Source organism: Arachis hypogaea, chromosome 4, assembly GCF_003086295.3.
Source record: "Arachis hypogaea cultivar Tifrunner chromosome 4, arahy.Tifrunner.gnm2.J5K5, whole genome shotgun sequence".
Taxonomy (NCBI): Eukaryota; Viridiplantae; Streptophyta; class Magnoliopsida; order Fabales; family Fabaceae; genus Arachis; species Arachis hypogaea.
Window position 1 is genome coordinate 33,553,884 of NC_092039.1, and position 5,540 is coordinate 33,559,423.

At 36.8% G+C, this 5,540-nt stretch overlaps 1 non-coding gene across 1 annotated transcript; it reads left to right on the top strand.

Moving 5' to 3' along the window:
• The first annotated feature begins 769 nt into the window (after positions 1 to 769).
• Positions 770 to 873, top strand: LOC112799549 (small nucleolar RNA R71). The gene has a single exon (XR_003201123.1). It is a non-coding gene; the product is annotated as a small nucleolar RNA R71 (small nucleolar RNA).
• Positions 874 to 5,540: the final 4,667 nt, after the last annotated feature.

The following is a 5,540-nucleotide window of genomic DNA, read 5'->3' on the forward strand; positions in this document are numbered from 1 at the left end:
GGCCACTTTGATTAAATCAATGGCCTTGCACTCTCCTTTTGGATTCTCTTCTGTATTGCTTGGGAGAATACTGGGAGGAGTTTCAATAACTTTCTTACTCAGCTGGCCCACTTGTGCCTCCAGATTTCTGATGGAGGATCTTGTTTCATTCATGAAACTGAATGTGGCCTTTGACAGATCAGAGACTATATTGGCTAAATTAGAATTGTTTTGTTCAGAGTTCTCTGTTTGTTGCTGAGAAGATGATGGATATGGCTTACTATTACTTAGCCTGTTGCGTCCACCATTGTTAAAGCCTTGTTGAGGCTTTTGTTGATCCTTCCAGGAGAAATTTGGATGATTTCTCCATGATGGGTTATAGGTGTTTCCATAAGGTTCACCCATGTAATTAACCTCTGCCATGGCAGGGTTCTCAGGATCATAAGCTTCTTCAAAAGCTGCCTCTCTAGTGTTGTTGGATGCATGTTGCAGTCCGTTCAGATTTTGAGAGATCATGTTGACCTGTTGAGTCAACACTTTGTTCTGAGCCAGTATGGCATTCAGAGCATCAATTTCAAGAACTCCTTTCTTCTGAGATATCCCATTGTTCACGGAGTTCCTCTCAGAGGTATACATGAACTGGTTGTTTGCAACCATGTCAATGAGTTCTTGAGCCTCTTCAGGCGTTTTCTTCAGGTGAATAGATCCACCTGCAAAATGGTCCAGTGACATTTTCGAAAATTCAGAGAGACCATAATAGAATATATCTAACATGGTCCATTCTGAAAACATGTCAGATGGACATCTTTTGGTCAACTGCTTGTATCTTTCCCAAGCTTCATAGAGGGATTCACCATCTTTTTGTTTGAAGGTTTGAACATCCACTCTCAGCTTGCTCAGCTTTTGAGGAGGAAAGAATTTATCCAAGAAAGCAGTGACCAGCTTATCCCAGGAGTCCAGACTATCCTTAGGTTGTGAATCCAACCATATTCTAGCTCTGTCTCTTACAGCAAAAGGGAAAAGCATGAGTCTGTAGACTTCAGGATCAACTCCATTCGTCTTTACAGTCTCACAGATCTGCAAGAACTCAGTTAAAAACTGATAAGGATCTTCAGATGGAAGTCCATAAAACTTGCAGTTTTGTTGCATTAGTGCAACTAGTTGAGGCTTAAGCTCAAAGTTATTGGCTCCAATGGCAGGAATGGAGATGCTTCTTCCATCAAACTTGGATGTTGGCTTTGAGAAGTCACCAAGCATTCTCCTTGCATTATTATTATTATTATTTTCGGCTGCCATCTCCTTCTCCTGTTCGAAAATTTCTGAAAGGTTTTTTCTGGATTGTTGTAATTTAGCTTCTCTTAATTTTCTCTTCAGAGTCCTTTCAGGTTCTGGATCAATTTCAACAAGAGTGCCTTTTTCCCTGTTCCTGCTCATATGAAAGAGAAGAAAACAAGAAAAGAAAGAGGAATCCTCTATGTCACAGTATAGAGATTCCTTTATGTTAGTAGAAGAAGAAAGGGGTGAAGAATCCAAATACAAGGGATATAAGAAGTTTGGATTCTTAGATGAAGAGAGGTGAGGAGAAGTGTTAGTAATTAATTAATTAAATAGAATAAGAGAAGAGAAGAGAAATTTCGAAAATAAAATTTGAAAAAGGGGTTAGTATTTTCGAAAATTAAAGATGAAATATAACTAAAATTAAAAATTTAAAACAAAAAGAATTTTTGAAAAAGAGAGGGAGAATTTTCGAAAATTAGAGAGGGATAGGTAGTTAGTTGGTTTTGAAAAAGATAAGAAACAAACAAAAAGTTAGTTAATTGATTGAAAAAGATTTGAAATCAAATTTTTGAAAAAGATAAGAAGATAAGAAGTTTGATAAGATATTTTGAAATCAAATTTTGAAAAAGATAAAATTTTTGAAAAAGATAAGATAAAAGATAAAAAGATAAGATAAAAATTTTAATAAAAAGATATTTTGAAAAAGATTTAATTTTTAAAAAGACTCAACTAACAAGAAACTACAAGATAAGATTCTAGAACTTAAAGATTGAACCTTTCTTAACAAGAAAGTAACAAACTTCAAATTTTTGAACCAATCACATTAATTGTTAGCTAATTTTCGAAAATTTGATATAAAGATAAGAAAAAGTTTTTGAAAATATTTTGAAAAAGATTTTTGAAATTTTCGAAATTTATAAAAAAAAAATGAAAAAGATATGATTTTTGAAAAAGATTTTGAAAAGATAAGATTTTTAAAATTGAAATTTTGACTTGACTTGTGAGAAACAACTAATTTTAAAAATTTTTGACCAAGTCAACCCAAAATTTCGAAAATTTGGAGGAAAATAAGGAAAAGATATTTTTTGATTTTTTTTGAATTTTTAATTATGAAAGAGAAAAACAACAAAAATATTCAATGCATGAAATTTTTAGATCAAAACAATGAATGCATGCAAGAATGCTATGAATGTCAAGATGAACACCAAGAACACTTTGAAGATCATGATGAACATCAAGAACACAATTTTTGAAAATTTTTTAATGCAAAGAAAACATGCAAGACACCAAACTTAGAAATCTTTAATGCATGAAAAATATGAATGCAAAGATGCACATGAAAAACAAGAAAAGACACAAAACAAGAAATCATCAAGATCAAACAAGAAGACTTGTCAAGAACAACTTGAAGATCATGAAGAACACTATGAATGCATGGGATTTTCGAAAAATGCAAGAAAATTTTTAAAAGCATGCAATTGACACCAAACTTAAAAATTAACACAAGACTCAAACAAGAACACAAAACATTTTTGGTTTTTATGATTTTCTAGTTTTTTTGTATTTTTATTTTAATTTTTTCGAAAAAACATTTATGGAAAAACGAAAAATAAAAGAAAAATTTTTGAAAAAGATTTTGAAAAGAAAAGTACCTAATCTGAGCAACAAGATGAACCGTCAGTTGTCCATACTCGAACAATCCCCGGCAACGGCGCCAAAAACTTGGTGGACGAAATTGTGATCACTATTCTCTTTAAGTTGTTTGTCTTTGTATGAAATCATTATTATGGCACTGGTTGAATTCACAACTCCGTTCAACTAACCAGCAAGTGTACTGGGTCGTCCAAGTAATAAACCTTACGCGAGTAAGGGTCGATCCCACAGAGATTGTTGGTATGAAGCAAGCTATGGTCACCTTGTAAATCTCAGTCAGGCAGATTTAAATTGGTTTATGGGTTTTCGAATAATAAAGATAATAAAATAGAATATAATAAAAGGGATAGAAGACTTATGCAGATTCATTGGTGAGAATTTCAGATAAGCGAATGGAGATGCTGCATGGCTCAAGGACGCCTGCTCTCCTACTGTCAGCCACAAATTTGAGTAGAATTCCTGAACCATATTTCTTCCAACCTTTATCTCAGGATTGGTTAGAACTTCCCATCCTCTGTTTTGAATTTGCTCTTGGATCCCCGTATATTCATCTTCTTTCAGATCGAATTTAACTTCCGGGATCACTGACCTCAGACCCATTATTTTGTGATAATGGTCTTCATGTTCTTTGGTTAAGAACTTCTCTTGATTCCAAAGATTCTTTGGATTATTCTCTTTCTTTCCTCTTAAATTAGTTTGTTTTCCCTTAGGAGCCATGATCTTGATGAATCTTGGCTTAGTGATAACGGAAAAGCACATCAAACTTAGAGGTTTGCTTGTCCTCAAGCAAAAGAAAGGAAAGAGGGGAGAGAGGAGGAGAGAAAATTCGAATGGTGTGGGGAAAGGGGGGTGGCCGAACGTGTTTAAATAGGAGAGGAGGAGAGATTTTCAAAAATTTGAGGGAGATTTGAGAAGATATGGAAAAAATTTGAGGAGATAATTGAGTTTTTAAAAGAGCCTAGGAAAGGATTTGAAATAGATTTGAAGAAGATTTTAATTTTTGAAATTGGAAGGTGAATGATGAAAGTTTGTGATGTGTTTATGCAGAAAAATATGGATCAAAACAAGAAAGTTTGAAAAAATTTGAAGTGGGAAACAAAATCTCCTCCCCCTGCCTTTCTGGCGTTAAACGCCCATTTGTTGGCCAATTTAGGCATTTAACGCCCAGCCAGGTACCCTGGCTGGCGTTAAACGCCAAAAATCCCTTTATCACTGGGCGTTTTACTAAACGCCCAGGATGCTGCACACCTGGCGTTAAACGCCCAGAATGGTGCCCATTCTGGCGTTTAACGCCCAAAATGGCACCTTTACTGGCATTAAATGCCCAGAATGGTGCCCATTCTGGCGTTTAACGCCCAAAGTACCCCTTACTAGCGTTTTTTCGCCAACAACCTCTTTTTCTCTGCTTTTTGCACTGAATCCTTGTGTAACTCTATGAATTCCTTCATTTTTGATACTTGCCCTTGTAGAAACAAAACATATAACCTGCTAATGACTGGGTTGCCTCCCAACAAGCGCTTCTTTATTGTCTTTAGCTGGACCTTCACTGAGGATCATTCCAGCTTCAGTTTTGAGCATTCCTGCTCAAAGTTGCTCTCAAGATAATGCTTGATCCTCTGTCCATTAACAATAAACTTCTTGTCAGAATCACTATCCTGAAGCTCAACATATCCATATGGTGATACTCCAGTAATCACATACGGACCCCTCCAGCGGGATTTAAGTTTTCCTGGGAACAATTTGAGCCTAGAGTTGAAGAGCAGAACTTTTTGTCCTGGCTCAAAGACTCTGGATGACAACTTCTTGTCATGCCACTTCTTTGCCTTTTCCTTATAAATCTTAGCATTTTCAAAGGCACTGAGTCTAAATTCATCTAACTCATTTAGCTGGAGCAATCTTTTTTCACCAGCTAACTTAGCATCCAGGTTTAGGAATCTGGTTGCCCAGTAGGCTTTATGTTCCAGTTCCACGGGCAGATGACAGGCCTTACCATACACAAGTTGGTATGGAGAGGTTCCTATTGGAGTCTTGAATGCTGTTCTGTATGCCCACAGAGCATCATCCAAGCTCTTTGCCCAATCCTTTCTACGGGCAATTACAGTCCGTTCAAGGATTCTTTTTAACTCTCTGTTAGAGACTTCAGCTTGCCCATTTGTCTGTGGATGATACGGGGTCGCCACTTTGTGGCTAATTCCATATCGGACCATAGCAGAGTACAGCTGTTTATTGCAGAAATGAGTACCCCCATCACTGATTATGACTCTGGGAACACCAAATCTGCTGAAGATGTGTTTCTGGAGGAATTTCAGCACGGTCTTAGTATCATTAGTAGGTGTAGCAATTGCTTCTACCCACTTAGATACATAGTCCACTGCCACCAGAATGTAAGTGTTTGAGTATGATGGTGGGAATGGACCCATGAAGTCAATCCCCCATACATCAAACAACTCAATCTCTAAGATCCCTTGTTGAGGCATGGCGTATCCGTGAGGCAAGTTATCAGCTCTTTGGCAGCTGTCACAGTTACGCACAAACTCTCGGGCATCTCTATAGAGAGTAGGCCAGTAGAAGCCACATTGGAGGACCTTAGTGGCTGTTCGCTCACTTCCAAAATGTCCCCCATACTGTGA